Source organism: Sus scrofa, chromosome 7, assembly GCF_000003025.6.
Source record: "Sus scrofa isolate TJ Tabasco breed Duroc chromosome 7, Sscrofa11.1, whole genome shotgun sequence".
Classification (NCBI taxonomy): Eukaryota; Metazoa; Chordata; class Mammalia; order Artiodactyla; family Suidae; genus Sus; species Sus scrofa.
In genome coordinates, this window is record NC_010449.5 from 70,144,398 (window position 1) to 70,165,642 (window position 21,245).

Genomic DNA, 21,245 nt, shown 5'->3' on the forward strand with positions numbered 1-21,245 from the left:
TTTCTTAAGTGGCCAATTCAGTGTTAGTTTGCAATGTACAGGCCAATTCAGTGTTAGTTTGCAATGAGCAGGGATTCTGTCCCAATAACTCACTGATAGCTTCATCTAATATAAGTATATTAAGTTGAGAGAAGTCATTTGAAGGGAGTCTCTAATAGAGCAGGTAGAAGTTCTGATTAATACAGCAGCTCTGCTTAAGAAAGGAAATGTGGAGCCTATGGAAATTCAATAATCCTATAGAGAAACATTGAGATGGTATTCCTCTGAAAGAGTATCTCAAGAGATCATAATGCATAATAGATACTGCATTCTTCCAAAATACAGCTAAGCTTTATGTGTAACACAAATAACATTTACATTTTTATAGTGAGGACTGAGACAAGAAGAATGTTTTTCTAATTTGTAGTGTATTTAATGTCATAAAACTATAATACATCAGGACAGCAGATAGCCATTAGAAACTAGTCTCTTCTTACTATAAAAATAGTCAAGACCCATGTAGGTGGTTTAATCTTATTAGCTCAAATTCCAGAATCAAGTTGGGCACTGTAAAAGATGAGAAAATATAAAAGAAATGGTAGAGAAACTGAGGAGACATAATTTTGAAAGTAAAAGTAGTGAACATATTTTAATATGCAAAATAATTTGGTTAAATCAATCAATCGTTAAAAGCATAGATGCGTGGAACAAAAAGAACTAATCACCAGTCCTTTATTCACCTTAAAACTATCACACAATAAACCTATATATGAAAATACATATATATTACATAAATACATATATAAAGTCAAGAAATAGCATAAGTAGCAACACTTAACAAAATTTTATCATATGTAAAAGGAAACCTTTCAAATCTAGGGACTAGAGAAGAATTTGGGGAATTAGTAAGATACTTGTGAAGAGAGTGGATTCTTGGGTCATACCTCTTGATTTTAATTTGAGCTATGTTTAATAGCTCTATTACCCTGAGCAAACCAATTAGCTGTTCTTCAGCTTCCTTAACACCTACCTTCTTGGGTTATGAGAATTAACAGAGGTAATCAATGTGAAGCATTTGAAGAGTGTCTGATTCAGAGTAAACCACAATAAGTGCTAGTTGTTATAATTCAGTAAGTGGCTAACCTTAAAAAATAAGTTAGTTCCCCATCATATATTATATGAAAAATAAAATCAGATAGATTAAATAGTTAAATGTTAAAAGACCTATAAAATAGAAAATATACCCGAATACTATAGTAGTCTTGTATGGAAAGCAGGAAATACAAAGCCATAGATATGTGAAAGATTGCTGAAATTTTAATCTTCTGATGGAAAATAATGTTTATAAACATCAAAGACACATAGCAAAACAGAAAAATATTTACAGTGTGTAAAATAAAGGGTTATCATAATTTATAGAAAGAACATTCCCACCATCAATTTTTCTAAAAGGTAATATTATATCAAGCAGATAATGAACACAGACAGATGGTATATATTGTAACTTTACTGCTCTTTCTAGCCTCAGAGGCTTTTCAATCTTTATCTCAGGTAACTTTTTTTCCACATGAAGAAAACAGAATAAGTGTTATACCAGCCTTTTCTGATCAATCTAAATTATGTCTCCCTGAATTTCTTTCTCATGGCATTTTTTTCTGTCATAACTTTTGTTGTTCTTTATCACATGTTTATGCATGTTTATTTTTCCCCTTCTCCCTCAATAGACAGAAACTCATGGGGCAGGTTGTAATTTGTCACTCTACGGAGAGCCCCTAGCATATAGCAGGCATTTCAAGTTATGGAAGTCAGTATTATAATGGGTCTTGTATACCATGTTAAGACAGTTAGCCTCTATAGCTAAAATAAACATAGAATAATTTTAAGTATAATAAATCTTCCTTGTGCTTCAATAAGACTGAGTAAAGAATGAACTGGAAGGGAACATGCCTGGAGGGAGACCAGGTGGTTGTTTAGAAGAGAAAATGCAACAATCCAAGAAAGCACGAAGCTCTAAAGTGAGGAAGTTTAATGGAAATGGAACAGGAAAGATTCCAAAGATATTTAAAATTAGACTATTTTAACTGAAGCAAAGATATATATATGGAAGTCTTGAAGTCTAACATCATCTCAAGGAAGAAGTTTGAGGATTCAACATCATCTCAAGGAAGAGATTTGGGGATTCTGATGAGTATTGTCAAGTTAACTTCCTTTATCATTATTGCCATCATCACCATCATCAGCACCATCATGCCTGCAGCCAATGATAATGGCATCCACAGCAACAGCATTGACATTTTTTGAGCAATTACTCTGTATACGGCTCTGCAGTGTGTGTTTGAGTACATAGAAATCTGACTAGGTCCCGGATATCAGAGAAGTAGAATAAATGCATTAAAATACACTAGCTATGTAGAGTAGCATGGGATAAAGTGAGTTATAGGAAAGTAATTGCTACTGAACTTACAATAAAAGAGATTTGACTATAATTGAAAATCTTTGACAGGAGCTACATGGAGATCGGACTTAAGTAGACATTTGAGGAATACATAAGTTAAATATAGAGGAAGGGCAACTCCTCAGTCAGGAGCATGGCAAGAGCAAAGGTGGAGGTGGAGTTCCCGTATCTCTTTTAAGGACAAGTGGACAAGAGACTGGATATAGTTCCCTGTGCTATATGGTATGACCTCATTGCTTATCCATGCTAAATGTGATAGTTTGCATCTACAAACCCCCAACTCCCCATCCATACCACTTCTTCTTCCCTCCCCCTTGGCAACTGCAAATCTGTTCTCTATATCTGTGAGTCTGTTAAAACTTAATCAGATTTAGGTTTGATTTTTTATTTCCCCAATACATTATTTTTTTTTTTTCTACTGTATAGCATGGTGACCCAGTTACCAAATGTTGGAGGAGGTGTGGAGAAAAGGTTTGATTTTTTGGCAAGAATTGTTTATAGTTTGTGCTGTGTAGAATCAGAGGGAACATAGTATTAGTCTCTTTTTTTGTGTTTTACATCAATTATTAAAAATGATTTTAGGAGTTCCCATCGTGGCTCAGTGGTTAACGAATCTGACTATGAACCATGAGGTTGCGGGCTCATTCCCTGGCCTTGCTCAGTGGGTTAAGGATCTGGCATTGCTGTGAGCTGTGGTATAGGTTGCAGACGTGGCTTGGATTCTGCATTGCTATGGCTCTGGTGTAGGCGGTGGCTACAGCTCTGATTAGACCCCTAGCCTGGGAATCTCCATATGCCACAGGAGCAGCCCTAGAAATGGTAAAAAGACAAAAAAAATTATTTTAATTCATTCAATTAATAAATTAAAATGAAATACTACTATAAATAGAAACTTCCCATAAATAATATGATTCCCTTGACCTATAATTTGTTTAGGAAATGCAGAATAAATATCTATTGCCCTTTATGTACCAGTTCTCAAAAAAATGCTTTGGTTCTCTATTCTTCTCCAAAGTTCCCAATGATTTTCTTTCTTTTAAAAGTAAAGCATTATTATGAACTCATGCATTGATATGTTAAATGTATTTCAATCTATTGCAATTATCCTTACTGATGTTCACACTATCCTATCTTTGCCTAACAGAAAACCTATTTAAATTGATTTCTGAAACTTATTGACACATGCTAGTAACCTTTGAGAACCTTCTAACTTTCTTATATGACAAGATGTTCCAGGATCATCTTTTAAATTTTCTACCCAGCACTTGGCATCAGCAATTATCCAAGGATACTTCATTATTTGTATTGTGAAGTGGTTATTTAAAGACTACAAATGAATTCTTGATTAGCTCATTGCTATAGAGTTAGTCATTGTTTTCCCAAATATTACAATGCCAAGAAATGTGTACTTTTTAAAGATAAAAATTATTGTGGGTTCAATTATATTTATTATGAGTTCTAATTCAAATTCAGGAGTATATTTTTTCTACCTAAACTTACTCATCTTCCCTGTTTCTCTTATTCCAGCAATTCTTGTTTTTAATGATAGTCATATAAATCTTTATTTGTTTTTTTTTCTCACTACAAAGACAGTAGTCTCATGGTAGCAATACAGTATAATACTGTACTGTACAATACCAGTACAATACCAGACAAACCCTCAAACTGTATTTTTAGTTATTTTTGCAAGTTTCTTTTTTTTGGACCTCAGAATATATCCAGCTAAGAATATTGAGTTAAATTATTATGTTTTAAAGTCATTGTAAACATTTCTTTGTTTTGTGTTATGTTACTTGTCTTTTCATGCATGGATTCAATACTGCTTAATTACAGAAGCTTTTGCAATGTGTGCCAGTTACTTCTAGGATAGATTCTTATTCTTCTCTTTTTCAGAGTTATCTTTATTTCAAGGTTATTACTACTATTTTTTCCAACTTAATTCTGTTTAACTTTAGGTAAAAATAACTAATGATATTTTTATTGTGTTGACATAGTTATGCTGTTAAGTCTTCCTAAAACTGTGATATGTCTTTTTATTTGTTCACTCCTACTTTTGTGTCTTTCAGGATTGTTTTGGGGCTCCTGCATAAGAGAAATATTAAAAAGGTGAAATGGTAGCACTGCAATATGAGGGGAGAAATAGAGAAAAAATGATTTCAAGCCTCTTATGGGAGAATGATTTGTTTGTTTGACAGAAATGAGATTGCTCTAAGAGATTAACCTAGGAAGTAATGGTGAGTTTTTATTTTAGAACAAGACCTGAGTTCTGTCTGTGCTTCAGTGGCAACTAAATATATAAACCAAATTTATACAGAAGAATGTTTTTGGAATAAATTAAGAATAATCCATGAGAGAGTAAATCATGAGCTACTTCTTCACTGTGCATAGTCACATGATATGAAAAAAAATTGCTTTGAGAGCTTGTGTAGTTTCATGAAAGCTGAGGAGGTTTTCCTCTCCTGTCTTTTCACATGCTTCTCACTTCAGAGCATTCCCCTTGCTGTGGTCCTATGCCTACTGCCACCACCTCATTCTGCATTGAATAGCCAAATCATGCTGGAGGTCTCCAGATAGCTCCCATGTCAGAAATCAGGGTCCTGTTCCAGATCCTTCCCTCCTGCTCCTATCTCCCTGTGACTACTGTCTACTAAATCTTCTTCAGCCCACCCCTAGAGAAGCATAGCTGAACAAGGAGCTTGAATCTATCTCTTTAAAAGCTCCTGAGAAAATCTCACTCATCTATGCTATTGCCTATGCCATTGCTTTATTGAGAACATCATTTTCTCACCAATTGTATTGGGATCAGATGCTCAGAGGCTCAGTACTCATCTTGCTTCCTTTCCTCTTGTTTCCTTTCTTATACAACTATATGTGGCAACATTTACCCTATTTATAATATCTTCAAGTCACCTTCTGTACTGATAATTCAGCTGTCCTTAAGAATACAAATCAAATACTCCTATGACCTCCATTACCTAAAGCATGGTCCCAATTGATATTCTACAAAATGCCCAAGAGTTCCATGACAAATGCTTTAGCTAATCTTCTTAAGAGAGTCACAGGGTAAACTGGCTGTAAAGAGCTCCTTCTAGTAGACAGACCTATTCAAATGTTATCAACCTAATAGGCCTGGATTTTTTTGATTATTGATATATTGATTGATTATTGATATATACATATATACAATTTTTTGGTCAATCAATTGTCCTGAAAACATACTTTAAAATATACTGATGCATTAAGAATAAAATTCATACAACTTATCATGAATCTTACTATTGCTGAGGCATCATCTTCCATAGGACCTTCTTATTCCTAATGTTCTAACAAGGACTGGAGGGCACAGTTCACATTCCTGTACTCTGTAGACAATGACCCCAAATTTACCATACTGATTCATCTCAGTTATGAAGTACCATTTTTCTGAGCTGAGCAAACTCTCATCATTAACCTCGTAAGTTCTCACTCATCTCTGAGATTGTTTTGATGTTACCTCCTCAGTGCCGGTTTGAACATCATCTACATACAAATGATTCAGAAGAGATATCATGAACCAAATAAATATGCTAAGGGAAATGAAAGCCAAGAACATACCTTCAGCAATGCCTGTATTTAGGCCCAACCTCCTGTTCTTTAGGAAGAGGCTCCATGAAGGACAACAAAAAGATTTTTAGTTATAGGAGGCCGATTAAAGTGAAAAAAAGTATTAATAAAGGCTCAAATATTATGAAGCCATAAAAAGGAGGAGGAGGAAGACTGAAAAGATGCACTTGAGTTTTGTTGATGATTGTAATGAAGCAGTATCAGGAGAGAGTTATTGAATATTGCTGGATAACTACACACCCCTTTATATTCTCCAGCCCAAAAAAACTACAAAATACTCAGAGGACTTGAAACTACACACACATACATGTTCATATAAAGAAAATCAAAGGGAATAGATTGACAGCTTGAGATGATGTTTAAGAAGATAACAGGATCCTGAAGGTAGAGGAAACTATTAGAAAAAGGGACTTTTTTCATATCTTTCTTTGGAGGAGAAGGGGATCCTGATAAAAGAAGAAACTTTTGCCAACAATTCTATGGATTTTACATGTAGGTGATTATATTATAGTAGGTGATTATATTATAGTAACAAATTTCCCACATCCATATGTTGAAAAGAATTGAAAAGATTTTGCTAGGCTGAAGGAAGGAAACAGAAGAAAGGAGTACTTGCAAAGGCAATAGAGGAGAGAATTAATGGGGTAGAGTACCAGAAGAGAGTATATTGTGTGTAGGTGTTTGTGTGTGTGTGTGTGCATGTGCATATGTGTGCTGCACTGGAAGAAAAGGCAAGAGATCAGGGTAATATTTTGGTTTACATTCAGTATTTTGAGCAATAACTCGGTTTATAGATTGTTAAGGTTTGATTATCTCAGGATGTCTCCCATGGACTAATCAAGAATGTTGCTTTATTTTGACTATAACATTTTATAGATCCAATTTGTCTTATATTTCTACAAATTTTTTAAAAAACTCTCACTTTGTAGCTCTGTAAACATTCGCAGAGAAAACTTTCTTAGGATTATATATGGCAAAGAAAATGTTTCCTCTATCCTATGTATAAAAAAACCTTTTTAATACTTTCCCTAAATGTAGAACTGGTCATGTAAGCCTTTGGCCACTGGTTATTGCACTATACTGGCAACATGGATACATTTTAGAGTGAAGACCACTTAAGGAGTACGTGGGGAATATTGAGCAAAATTAATCTATTTCTGTACTGTTTTCATAATTTACTGTTATGAAGTCAGGCCTCAAGGAACAAGGATCACATATCCTTTTACATCTTGGAACAATCACAGTAGTATATAATCAGGATAAAAATTTTATGTGCAAAATTTTAAAGTAAGGAGTAGGATTGCTTTTTGATCTATGAGATGAAGGTGGAATAGAAATAATAGGAAGCCTCCTCCATACATTGTCATTAAAGTATCCAAAAGTTTTATCCTGCCTGAAATATTCCTTACATATGATTTCTATTTCTTAACTTCAAACTATGCCCAGGATGAATCTTTTGTTCTCAGTACTGCCAAAATTTCCACCTTCCAGCAATGACCTCAGTTTAGCACCTGCTCATAAGATGTGTTTGCACATCGTTGGTACGCTACAGAGACATATATGTTCCTATCAAGGAGATTGTCATAGAATTCAGGAGATGTTAACATTTTTCCATCTGTGTGTGTGAAAGTGACGTTTCCTGTTAATTTTGTTCTCTTGCTGAACTCTTCAAGCAAAAGCCTTCTGTGGGAGGCAGAATGATGTCATTATAATCATAGCATAAATTTTTCAACCTTTAGAATGAGACATATTGTGGCATATATTTCACTACTTTTAAAAGCAGTAAAATAAAAACTTGGAGGATGATGATATCAATTTTATATTTTTCAAGTGTGGGGGTTTCCAGAGCCTTGAGAATGACTAAAGGGCTAAAATTTCCTCTGGCACATGATTTCCTCTGTTGCCCTAGGAGAGGCAAGCCCATCTATGGATGTTCTCACTTATGAAACCAACAGAGACTTAGTCTATTTAATTTCAGACGCATTGAGACTTTTTTACAGGCAAAATTGTCTAGCACTAGTGACTTAAAAATAAAAAGAGATCAAATATCCAATTTCAGCTCTGACATGTGAAAGCTTGGAAGTTGTCATTCCCATTTTTTACAACCAGAAAAATGCTGAACAAACTGAAAATCAGTAACTTTTCTTGGACTTATCATAGAACTACTGTTGAACAGCAAACTGCCACTCTGAAATTCGGAGAAAGAGGCCAATGTGGAGTCACAGTCTCCATCTCCATTCCTTAAGAAGCCACTGGGATCATAAACTCCAGGAAACAAATAATAATTCTGATGAATTATTAGAGTCTGAATGTGGACTAGCATGAGAGTGAAAGATTTCTGAGGCTGGGCTTTTCTTGGGCCTTACTTCGAAGAACCATCTAGGTTCTTATCTTGAAGAGCCAAGAAAGATCCCCTTCTAGCTCTCACTTGGGAGAAGGAAAGTAACCATTGTGAAATACTCCAACAATGTTCTCATAATGAAGGAGTGCTCTTCAGCACAAAGACTTTATCAAGGGAATTTTCTTCACTCCACCTTCTGGTGGCTTTCTTGCAACATCCAAGGGGAAAAAAAAATCTAAGAACTATAACTTTTGAAGGTTATAGCCCAGGTGCAAAGCCCACTAAAAGAGACTTAATCATAATAATGTAGAATGCTTCTCCATTCCCTTCCATCACATCAACAGCAATCCAGTGCATGATAGCTCAAAGAGCTGAAAAACAGACTTTATCCAAGGACTCTTGCCTTAGGGAAGCCAAAGGCCAACAAGGAAGACAAAAGCAAGGACAGTAAAGGAGCTGAAGCTTTTGGCACTTAGAATTGCAGCAAACATTCAATATAGCCCTAGTCCTAGATACACTGAAATAAAACCTTACACTAAAGGCCTTTTTACCTTTAAGAGTAAAAGATACCTTTTCAGTTTCTGTCACGTGATACATCACGTCTGGCATTCAACAACAAATTACAAGGCATGCAAAAATTTTGGTAAGAAAAAACAAGGTCTGAAGACAAAGCAAGCATCAGACCAGACTCAGATATGACACAAATGTTGGAATTATGAGTCAGGAAAATATGAATATGTTCAAGGTGCTAATGGAAAACTAGAAAGCAGCAAGAATATAAGGGTAAAGTAAACTCTAGGAAAATATCAAAAGAAAATGCTAGAAATAAAAACCACTGTAATAAAAATTAAAAAATGCTTTAAAAGGGCTTATCAGTAAGCTTGGCACAGCTGAGAAAACAATGAATTGAACTTGAAGATAGGCCACTGTTAACTTTCTGAAAAGAAATGCAAAGAAAATAAGAATGAAAAAGAATTAAAAAAAAAAAACAACAACATCCGTTAAGTGTGTTACAATTACAAAAATTGTAACCCACAGGCATTTGGAGTACCAGAAGAAGAAAGAGAAGGAGCAGAAGAAATATTGGAAATAATAGTGGTGAGACCTTTTCAACATTAGTGATAGACACCAAACCACAGACTAAAAAGCTCAGAAAATAAAAGCAGGATAAATACCCCAAAAATCTAGGCATGTCATATTCAAACTGTACAAAACCAAAGGCAAAGATAAAATGCTGAAATCAGAAACACATCTGACTTTATTTGAAGAAAAAGGTTAAGAATTACAGCAGATATTCCTTCTAAAACATTGACAAGAATTCAAGAAGAGAATTGACATGCTAAAAGAGGAATGACAATGGAGTCATACAAAATGTTGAATTAAAACCATAGAAAACAGGAGTTCCCATCGTGGCTCAGTGGTTAGCAAATCCAACTAGGAACCATGAGGTTGCAGGTTCGATCCCTGACCTTGCTCAGTGGGTTAAGGATCTGGCTTTGCTGAGAGCTGTGGTGTAGGTCACAGATGCGGCTTGGATCCCTTGTTGCTGTGGCTATGGTGTAGGTGGGCGGCTACAGCTCCAATTAGATTCCTAGCCTGGGAACCTCCATATGCTGCCACAGGAGCAGCCCCAGAAAAGGCAAAAAGACAAACAAAGAACAGAAAACAAAAAAAACCCCACAACAACAAAAACAAAAACTATAGAAAACATAATAAGGGACAAAGAAAAAATGCAATGAATAGAAAACAGAACCAGTGGTTATTAATTCAGGTATATCAAAATACATTTTAAATGTGAATGGCCTAACTATATAAATTAAAAGACAGATTTCTGGTTTTTAGAAAAATACAGAAATATATAATGTCTATAGAAGAAATATACTTCAAGTATAAAGAGTCAGCCTAAAAGTAAAGGAACTGAAAGAGAAATATGTTAATGCTAATCACAAGAAAACAGTGGTGGCTACATAGCTGACTTCAGAACAAGGAAAATTATTAGGAATTTAAGGCATGATTCTCTACTGATAAAGGGTCAGTTCTCCAAGTAGATATACCAATTCTTTATGTATACCAATAAAAACAGCAAAATATGTGAGATAAAACTAATAAAACTTTCAAGAGAAATAGACAAATTCATTATTTTTTTTCTTTTTGGGGCTGTGCCTGTGGCATATGGAAGTTCCCAGGCCAGGGATCGAATCAGAGCTGCAGTGGCCAGCTTATGCCACAGTAACACCAGGTCTGAGCCATGTCTGAGACCTATGCCACAGCTCATGGCAATACCAGAACTCTAACCCACTGAGCAAGGCCAGGGCTGGAAACTACATCCTCATGGATACTAGTTGGGTTCTTAATCTGCTGAGCCACAGTGGGAACTCTGACAAATTCATTATTATGGTTGGAGTTTTATCACCTTTCTGTCAGTAATGGATAGATCAAGGAAGCAGAAAATCAATAAGGATATAGTTGAACTGAACAGCATTATGAATCAACCTGAACTAATTAACATTTTTAGAATAGTCTGTCCAACACCAATGGAATAAAATTTATTCTTAGGATTTCCTGGAACATTCTTAATGACAGACTATATGTTGGGTCATAACACCTTAACAAATTTACAAGAAAATAAATCATACAGGGTATGTTCTCAGACTACAATGGGATTAAACTAGAAATTAGTAACACATATATAGCTAGAAAAACTCCCAAATATTTGGAGACTAAACAATACACATTTTTAAATATCCTATGGGACAAAGAAGAAATCTCCAGAGAAATTAAAAATATTTTGAACTAAATAAAATTGAAAATAAATGCAGAACAGACTTGTGGTTTCAAAGGGGAGGGGGAAGGGAATGGAATGGACTGAAAGTTCAAGATTAATAGATACAAACTATTACATTTAGAATGAATAGATAATAATGTCCTACTATATAGCACAAGAAACTATATCCAATCTCCTGGGATAAACCATGATGGAAAATATTAAAAAAGAATATATATATTCATATATATGAGTCACTTTGCTGTATAGCAGAAATTGGCACAGCATTGTAAATCAACTATACTTTAATAAAAATTAATAAAACATGAAAAACATTAATTTAAAAATTAAAATGAAAATTCAACCTCAAAAATTTTGGAATTCAGCAAAACCAGTGCTTAGGGAAATTTAGAGTATTAAATGCAACAATTAGAAAACAAGAAAGATCTGTAATTGTAATCTAAGTTCTCACATTGGAAAACTAAAGAAAAAGGACCAATGGAGACTAAATCAAGTAAGAAAAAAGAAGTAATAAAATTTAGAGCAGAAATCAATAAAACTAAAATCAGAAAAATATAGAAAATCAATGAAACCAAAATTTAGTTCTTTGAAATGATCAATAAAATTGATAAACCTGTAGGAAAATTAACCAAGAAAAAAAGAATAAACAAATTCCTAGTAAAGAGTGATCATCACTATTAGCCCAAGGCCATTGTACAATAATAAAAATAGTAACAGCTTTCTGCACCAAAATTGATACCTTGTAAAAAAAAAAATAGACCAACTCCTTGAAAGATACAAACTACCAAAACTCACACAAGGAGAATATCTAATTTGAATAGCCTATTTATTAATGAAGTTGAATGGATAATTAACTTTCAAAAAAGAAAGCTTTGGCCCAAATGGTTTCACTGGTAAATTATACCAAATATTTATTAAGAAGAAATTATACCAATTCTCCACAGTCCCTTCCATAATATAGAAGAAACATTACCTAACTCATTCTATGAGGTCAGCATTACCCAAATACCAAAACCAGGCAAAGACAAAGAAGGAAAATTGTAGATCAATATTTCTTATGATTAATTGTGGATTGTGGGAGCCACTTTCTTCCTGATGGAGTAAGAATTTACAAATAAGCAAAGGAAGGAGAGTAAAATCATCAGTAAAGCAATTGATGAGAGTTGGAGACATTAGTAACTTATGTTTAGCTTAGTAGTTATGCAGATGGTTACATATAGATATTTGTACATACATGGGTTAATATGCACAGAAATATCTCTCAGTAGAGAAGGCTAAAAGAAATAGCACTATGTTAGCAAAGAGTATAACTAGTGCCCAGATCTTGATTTCTAATACTACTTCCCAATAAAAGAACCACACATATCTGGAATCTAATATAGGCACAAATGAACCTTTCCACAGAAAAGAAACTCATAGACTTGGAGAAGAGACTTGTGGTTGCTAAGGGGAGGGAGAGGGAGTGGGATGGACTGGGAGCTTGAGGTTAATAGATGCAAACTATTGCATCTGGAGTGGATAAGCAAGGAGATCCTGCTGTATAGCACAAGGAGCTGTATTTAGTCACATATGATGGAACATGAAGGAAGATAATGTGAGAAAAAAATGTATATATGTGTGTGTGTGTGTGTGTGTGTGTGTGTGCAACTGGGTCACTTTGCTGTAGAATAGAAATTGACAGAACACTGTAAAGCAACTATAATGGAAAAAATAAAAATCACTAAAAAACCCTGCAGAGAAAAATGACTGATTCTAGATTTGGGGCAGGAAATATACAAGATGGGCCTGGATCATCTTATAACACCAAAAAGTAGGGAAATGCCACACACACACACACTGATGGGTATATGTTAAAAGAGACATAAGAGCCAAATGAATGAATTCTCAATAACTACAATCAAGCAGAGAAATAAAGTAGTATTGGAATTTAACGAGTATAAAATAAATATCCATACTGATATAATTAAATGATTTATTAAATGAGGGAGAGGATATGAAGTTCTCTTATAGAAGAATTCCAAATAGTTGAAGAATTCCAAATAATTTGTGTATTTTATCCTTTATCCTTGAAGAAATGGAACATAATTCCCCAATTTTTACATAACAGCTGTGCATAGCAACTTCCTTTCGAAAAGGACAGTGTGGAATGGGGTAAAAACAGTTACTTTACAGTGGAGGAGCCCAAGTAACACTACCTCAGCCACATAGTGAAGGTCAACATCAACAAAGATAAGTCAGGATGATAGTGTGTACCATTGATACGATATGAGGTTAATGAAACTTCACTTCTATGGTGTTCTTGAAAGCACATAACCCCAGTCTACTCATGAGAAATACATCAGACAAATCCCAATAGAGGGGTTGTTTACAAAACACTTAATCAGTACTGCTCAAAACTGTCAAGATTGTCAAAAACAAGGCAACTGTACTAACTGTTGAAGTGAAGAGTAGCCTAAGGGAACCTGACAACCAAATGCAACATGGTACATTCATTTCTACCATTTTGGATGGGATTGTGCAACAACAAAACAAGCAGACTTTGGGTAAAAACTCAAGAAATCTGAATAAAGTATAGACTCAGTTAAAAGTAATGTATCAATATTGGTTCATTGTAACAAATGTAGTATACTAATGTAAGATATTGATCTTCCGGGCAGAGCCTCCTTGTCTTCATCTTGTCTTCATAAATCTATTTCTTGCCCATCACACACACAAAAAAGCTAATATAAGATGTTAATAATAGGGGGAACTGGGTATAGAGTTTACGGGAAATCACTAATGTCTTTTTTTCTCTGAAAATGTTCTAAAAATAAAGTTAAAAAATGCTACTTAATTCACATGAAATTGAAAAAAAAGAGCTCCCAATTAATGCTGATAAAAATAAGAAATCGGAATTTCTGTCGTGGCGCAGTGGTTAATGAATCCGACTAGAAACCATGAGGTTGCGGGTTCGATCCCTGCCCTTGCTCAGTGGGTTAACAATCCGGCTTTGCCGTTAGCTGTGGTGTAGGTTGCAGACGCGGCTTGGATCCTGTGTTGCTGTGACTCTGGCATAGGCTGGTGGCTACAGCTCCAATTAGACCCCTAGCCTGGGAACCTCCATATGCCGCGGGAGTGGCCCAAGAAATGCCAAAAAGACAAAAAAAAAAAGACAAAAAAAAAAAAAGAAATCATTCATGCTGATGACTGTAGATAGGTTTGATGATGATGGTTTTAGAATTAGTAGTCAACATAGAGGTACAAAAAGCTTCCACATGTGTACACTGTATATTAAGATAAATGAGAAGGTACCTATCTTTAAATTTACAGTGCAGTTTATATTTTACCTTCAGATCCTAAAATATTCTCTTTGCTTTAAATAATATTTTACCTCATTATATAATACATATTCATTATAGAAATCTGGAAAGTATCAAAAACTATAAAGAAAATGACAATACCTATAATGGTACCACCCAGTCATAACAATTTTTTTAAAGTTTTAATATTTATTCTCTAGCCATAACACTTTATTTTAGTAAAATACTTCAGATATTATGTAGAATAAGCATTTCTATTTTAATGTGATTTTACTGAAAATATTACTAAACCTCTTTAAGGTAATTCAGCTACATATTGTGTTCCAGTATGTGGGTACATTATATCATTGGGTAAATATTTTTGGGAAATTCAAATAATTTGACATATAATTATATTCATGAGATGTTGTCATATAAATTATACATATATAATGACATTTTTGACTGAATCTATTTGCCAGTTAAATAAGTTGTGAGTTTTTAAACTATCCAAACTGATTGATGTCTTAGACATAGAGTCAATTTGATTGAAAATCCTTTTCACTTGTGAGAAAATTATTCCTACAATGAATATTTTCAACCTGCTATATGCCAGGCACTGTTATAGGCTCTGGGGACAAGACTGAACCAAACAGATACAGGTCTTGACTTCATAGAATATATTCTAGTGGGGGTGGCAGATAAAATGTGTATGTGTATGTATATATGTGTGTGGGGGGTGATATGTGCTACTGAGAAAAATGAAGGAAGTATGATAGAAAATGAGTGAGGGTGGTGAGAGCAAGAGGATAGGATTGTCTTCTGTTCTTAGAGTCCTGGGGGTTATAATTTCCAGGATCAAAGGGAGTTCTGGGCTTTTCTACAGTCACTATGGAAAGGGTGTGTCAGCACCAAAAAAGGTTGGTAGTACATATTAAGGTTGAAAATGTTGCCGAGTAGTAGTATGGAGGTCTCCTCATGAACACCCTAAATTCAGGTGCCCTTTCTTAACCACTATCCTGGGGTCCTGGTGACATGGAAGTTGTGAAAAAAGCAGTCTTACCTGTAGAGCTCCTGTGTGCCTTTGTAACTACTGCTAATGGTGGCCCAAAGTCTAGGGGAAGTGACTGTCTTATCCTGCAGGGGAATTTAGCAAAAAGCTGAAGTGGATTTACCTCAGCCCTATGGGTGTTAAGTCTGTCCATGTGAAAGCTGAGACCTCTTCATAGGTGACTGTGCAGGTAACTGCAAGAGGTCCCCAAATATCTTTATGCTTTGAAGTCTTAATACTGGATAACTTTCTGAACCTCAGTATAATGGTCAGTAAAAGTGAGATGGTGGGGTTTCTGGCCTGGCATGTAAGGAATTTAAAAATCTATACCTTCTGTACCTAGCAATGAGTAAAATGCTCAACAAACTGAAAAATAAATGACTTTTCTTATATCCATCATAGAAGGGAGGTCACAGGGCAAACCACTGCCCCTCAAATTTGAGAGAGTGACAAGTCGCAGTTTACCAGTGCAGAAACTCTGAAGCAGAAACGTCTGTGAGAGTACTTAGGGTAAGAAAACCTAAACTGTAGTAGTTGATGAATTGTTGGAGGCTCAGTCTGAAGTCTGAGAGTTAAAAACCCCAAGGGGACCTAGTCAGGTGACTTTTACCTCTCTGAGCTCTACCAGGTCCTCAGAGTGACTGTCAGAGAAAAATCCTCTCATCCTTCTGGCAGTGGAGGGACAAAGGTACATCTTGTTCTCTGGCTAGGGGTCAAATCAGAGCTACAGCCTCTGGCCTACGCCACGGCAACATGGGATCTGAGCCACGTCTGCAACCTACACCACAGCTCAAGGCAATGCTGGATCCTTAACCCACTGAGCAATGCCAGGGATCAAACCCACATCCTCATAGATACTATTCTGGCTAGTTACTGCTGAGCCACAATGGGAACTTCCAAAAGATACAACTGAAACATGAAGCCTTCTATTCTTCTTAAAGCCTGCCCTGAGGAACAAACATTTTAACCAATCCTAACCTGCTGGAGTATTATCTGAGCCTAACTGACCAGGGGTGGCGGTGGGGGAAAGATGGAGGGAAAAGCCCAACACCATGGCTCAAGCTGTCCTATCCCACATGAGGAGGGTTGAGGGGAGAAAAACGGAGAAGCTGTGAAATTCACAGTCTGTGGGCACAAACTCACAAAAAGACTGAGACTTGATCATAGGACTGCACACACTTCCTTTCTGTCCCCACTCTACCAATTGATTACATACATTATGAAAGCCCTATTTAACAAAGTTCCTTCTGTCTGCCACATCATGTTCACCTTTCAACAAAAAAATTACAGGGCATATTAACTAGAAAGAAAAAAAAAAAAACAGTTTGAATAGACTGTTCAAGCATCAGAACCAGAATCAAATATGGCAAAAATCTTGCAATGCTCAGAAAAGGAATTTTTGAAACTATAATTAATATGCTAAGAGTTTTAACAGTAAAATTAAACAACATGCAAGAGCAATATATAAACAGATAAATTACTAAGAAATAATAAAAAGAGATGCTAGAGATCAAAAGCAATCTAACCCAAATATAGAATCCCTCAACGGGCTCATCAGTAGATTGAAAACGGCAGAAGAAAGAATCTGAGCTTTGGGATATGACAAAGGAAACACTGAAAAGCAAAGAGAAAACAGACTGAAAAAATAGAATGTACAAAAACAGTGGGACAACAATAAAAGGTATAATATATATGTAATGGCAATACTATTCAAAGAAATTAGAATTTCCCGAAATTAAAGTCAGACGCTAAACCATAGATCCAGGAAGTCCTGAGAACAGTAAGTAGGATAAACATTAGAAACTTCTGTATCGAGGCATCATATTCAAATTCAGAAAATCAAAGATAAAAAATTTGTGCAAGAAGCTGGAGGAATCAAAACACCTCACTGATAGAGGAACAAAGGTAAGAATTACATCCTACTTCTTCCCAGAAATCTTGCAAGCAGAACGAGTGAAATGAAATATTTAGTGTTTAGAGGAAAAAAAATCTCCTAACCTAGAATTGTGTACCCTGTGAAATTATCCTTCAAAAATGAGAAATACTTTTTCAGACAAAACATAAATTGAGAGAACATTTGACTTAAACTGTCTTTGTTCTTAAATGACATGATCGTCCATGTAAAAATCCAAAACAATTTAACAAACCTCCTGCAAACTCATAACCAATTTTAACAAGGCTTCAGGATTCAAGGCTAATACACAAAAGCCCATTACTTTCCTCTGTATCAGCAATGTACAAGTAAAATTCAAAATGAAAGATACAGTATTATTTACACTAGCATCCTCAAAAATGAAATAATAACAGAGTATGTATGAGAGCTTTATGAGAATCTTAAGAAAAACCACAAAACCGATGAAGAGAATCAAGAAGCACTAAAGAGATTCTATGTTCATGTATAAGGAGATAGTATTGCTAAGATGTCGGTTCTTCCCAAATTAAGCTATAGATTCAGTGCAATATCAACCAAAATTCCAGTAACTTATTTTGTTGATTATTAACAAGCTGATTCTCAAATTTATATGGAGATTCACAAGACCCAGAACAACCAACTCGAGATTGAATGAATACAAAGTCAGAGGACCTGACACAATCTGTCTCAAGACTTACTATAAAGCTACAGAAATAGAAACCGTGTGAACTCTGCTGAATTGAACAGAGACCCCAAACAGACCCAAGTAAACACAGTCAACCATTCTTTGACACAAGTATCAAAGGTAACACAATGGAGAAAAAAAGTGTTTTGAATAAGTGGTACTAGAACAGCTGGAAAAACAATTAATCTAGACATGACCTTACATCCTTTACAAAAATTAACTCCATATGTATCACAAACCTAAGTGTAAAATGCACAATTCTTTAGAAACTTCTAGAATATAACTGAAGAGAAAACCTAGATGGCCTTGTAGATGGCAATTACTTTTTGTTACAACTCAAAAAGCATGAACCATGTAAAAAAGTAACTGATTAGTTGGACTTTATTAAAACTAAAACCTTTTACTATGTGAAGAAAAATATCAAGAAAATGAGAAAAGGCAGAGACTGGGAGAAAATGTTTGGATGAGACATCTGATAATGGACTGTCATCCAAAATACACAAAGAACTCTTAAACACAAGAATAAAATTAACCTTATTAAAACATGAGCAAAAGACCTAAACAAACTTTGACCAAAGAAGATATCCAGAATGCAAGTAAGCATATGAACAAATGTTCAACATCATATGTCATTAGGTAATTGCAAATTAAAAGAGAGAGATACCACTACACAGCTATGAGAAGGGCCAGCATTCAAAACACTGGATATACCAAAGACTAGCAAGTATGTGGAACAACTAGAACTTGCGCTTATTGCTGGGGCAAATACAAAATGATATAGTACTTTATTAGACAATTTGGCAATTTCTTACTAAGCTAAACATACCTTTACTATATTATTCAGCAATTGCACTCCTTGGTATTTACACACAAATCGTTGGGCTGCAGCCTGCAAGGCCTCTATTTGCCTAGCTTCAAGACTGAATAAAAAGCCCAGAGTCAGCAACAAGACATCCATGGTTTAATGGATGGGGGAGCTTACATGTCTGAAGCCAGGTGCAGGAGCAACACCCTACAGGTGTGATAGAAGATGGGACAGCACATGGAGGCAGGCTTTGCTCCAGGGCAAGGGAGAGATTACCAGTTATAGGGGGAATTGACATCAGGTTTTCTCATTAGTTACCAGGGAAACTAGCAGAGGGGTGCAGCCCTCACTGTCCCTTTGATAAGCTATCAAGTGGAGATGTTCTGACTTAAAGGTTAGAACAGTCACTGCCTAGGGCAAGGGCAAATATGTAGGAAGGTCAATCATATGAATAGGGTGTATCAGAGGCAGGGACTGGTCAAGCAGGGGTTGTACGGAGAGCAAGAGAACAGCCATCATGGGGGGCTTGATCATACATTCCACCCTGCACAATCTCAGTCTGCCCCTCTTGCATGATATCACTGGGATCAGTTATGTGCGGGTGGGGGAGGGACCACAACTAGGTATTACAAATACAGTACAGATAACAGCAGCTAAGGAGTATCAAGAGTAAGAGATCTAGTATGTTAAGAACAGTCATTCTCCAGGACATGGGCAAACTTTGGAGCCAAGCGCTTACCAGGTCAATGGAGAGGAAGTCAATGGCAGTAGCATCCTGTTCAGTTATATGGAAGGTAAGGCCACCCCTGGTTTTCAAAAACCCAGAGCCAGCCCCATGGGGAGAGGAAGACCCTGGCTTAAGAGAAACATCCTAGTAGCCTAGCCAGGAGTCAGCAGTCACAGTACAGATCTGCTACTCCATGTTCTGCTGAGTGCCATTAGGGCTGGAGCCTTTAGGTCTCCTAACAAAAAAAAAAACAAAACAAAACAAACAAAAAAAAAAACCTGTTAATCCCAATAGTTGTACTTGTGTGTCCAAAAAGACATCCTATTTCATTCCACACAGCATAGCCCAGGGGTGCTTATGGGTTAGTCAGTTGTAGAGTAAGATTTACAGAAGAGGTTCCTTCTGATCTGCTGGCACATGAGACAGGAAGATGCTAAGAGTCTTTTTCCCCATTGTCAGTCTCCACAATGTAGTCACCTTAGCTGGGTCAATTTTTCATAAGTCCAGAGGAGATAAGGGCATCTCGCTGTAGAACCAGCCATTAGACTTATTTTACAGCGAGTGCATTGTGGCTTCTCAGTCCTTGAATACATTTCCTTCGCTCAGGCTAGGTATGAAACATAAGACATCTAACAGCACAGGGAAGATCATGACCACTAAACAAAATACAAGCAGTAACTATATTCTGAGATAATACCACACCTGGCTGTAGTTTTTGTCCTAGTCTCCAATACAGTTCAGAAAACTCAAGCTTTTAGTGATAGAGGAACATGTCCAAAATTACATCTGCAATGGTTATCTTTGATGTCTGAACCACAGCTACTCCATTTTGACTTTCAAATGCATTCCTCTATGCAATGGCCAAAGCAGATGTACAATGTATTCTCAATAGGACATGCAACAGGCCACTCTGATCAGTAAAGTTAAACAATGTATAAGCCAGAGTGACTATCTTATATCTCCATATGTGAAGATTTTTCCATCATTTCCCTTTTGATTGGAAATCTTTCAGTAAACCAAAGTATATGTCCCTTGAAGCCAGGGTGAATGCTGACTGCCTGCTTGCCCTGAGTTCAGATTATGTCCTTAGGTGCTAGACCTCCTTTATATTTGCATAGTTATCCACATTAGAGGAAAACTGATCAGATAACATGAATAAGCTCAGAGGTATGTTGATGGGCAAATATTTTATAGGCTATACATTTTTTTCACTTGTACCAAATTATCACAAAAGCACTGTACATGTGCGTTCATTTATTTATTATTTATTTTGGCTGTGCCTAGGGCATGTGGAAGTTCCCAGGCCAAGGCTTGAACCTGTACCACAGAAGCAACCCGAGCTGCTGCAGTGACAACACCAGATCCCTAACCCGCAGTGCCACCACAGAACTCTTGTGCATGTGCTTTTAGCCACACTCAAGGCAAGCAGTGTCCCACATCATGAGTAGTTAAACTCTATGACAATTTTACTAGATAATTTTCTTCTCCTCTTGAACATTAAGGTGAACGTGTGGCTAATGCCAATAACTTATAAATCTAGACTTCAGTTAGAGGACTAGAATTTAATACCTATTGAAATATGTTTTTTTCTCTCTAAATTACCCTCATCTCCACCAAATATAGC

At 35.9% G+C, this 21,245-nt stretch overlaps 2 long non-coding RNA genes across 4 annotated transcripts in view; one reads left to right on the forward strand and one right to left on the reverse strand.

Annotated features, from left to right (window-relative positions):
• The window catches only part of LOC106507717, a 125,915-nt gene extending 121,325 nt beyond the window's left edge, over positions 1 to 4,590 (forward strand). The window contains exons 5-6 of one of the 2 annotated variants that reach the window (XR_001303922.2): positions 2,483 to 2,656; positions 4,501 to 4,590. This is a non-coding gene — a long non-coding RNA (uncharacterized LOC106507717). The remainder of the gene's footprint in view (positions 1 to 2,482; positions 2,657 to 4,500) is intronic. The other variant, XR_002345872.1, reaches the window with a different exon arrangement.
• LOC106507718 overlaps positions 1 to 21,245 on the reverse strand; it is a 37,034-nt gene that overhangs the window by 12,387 nt on the left and 3,402 nt on the right. The window lies entirely within an intron of this gene.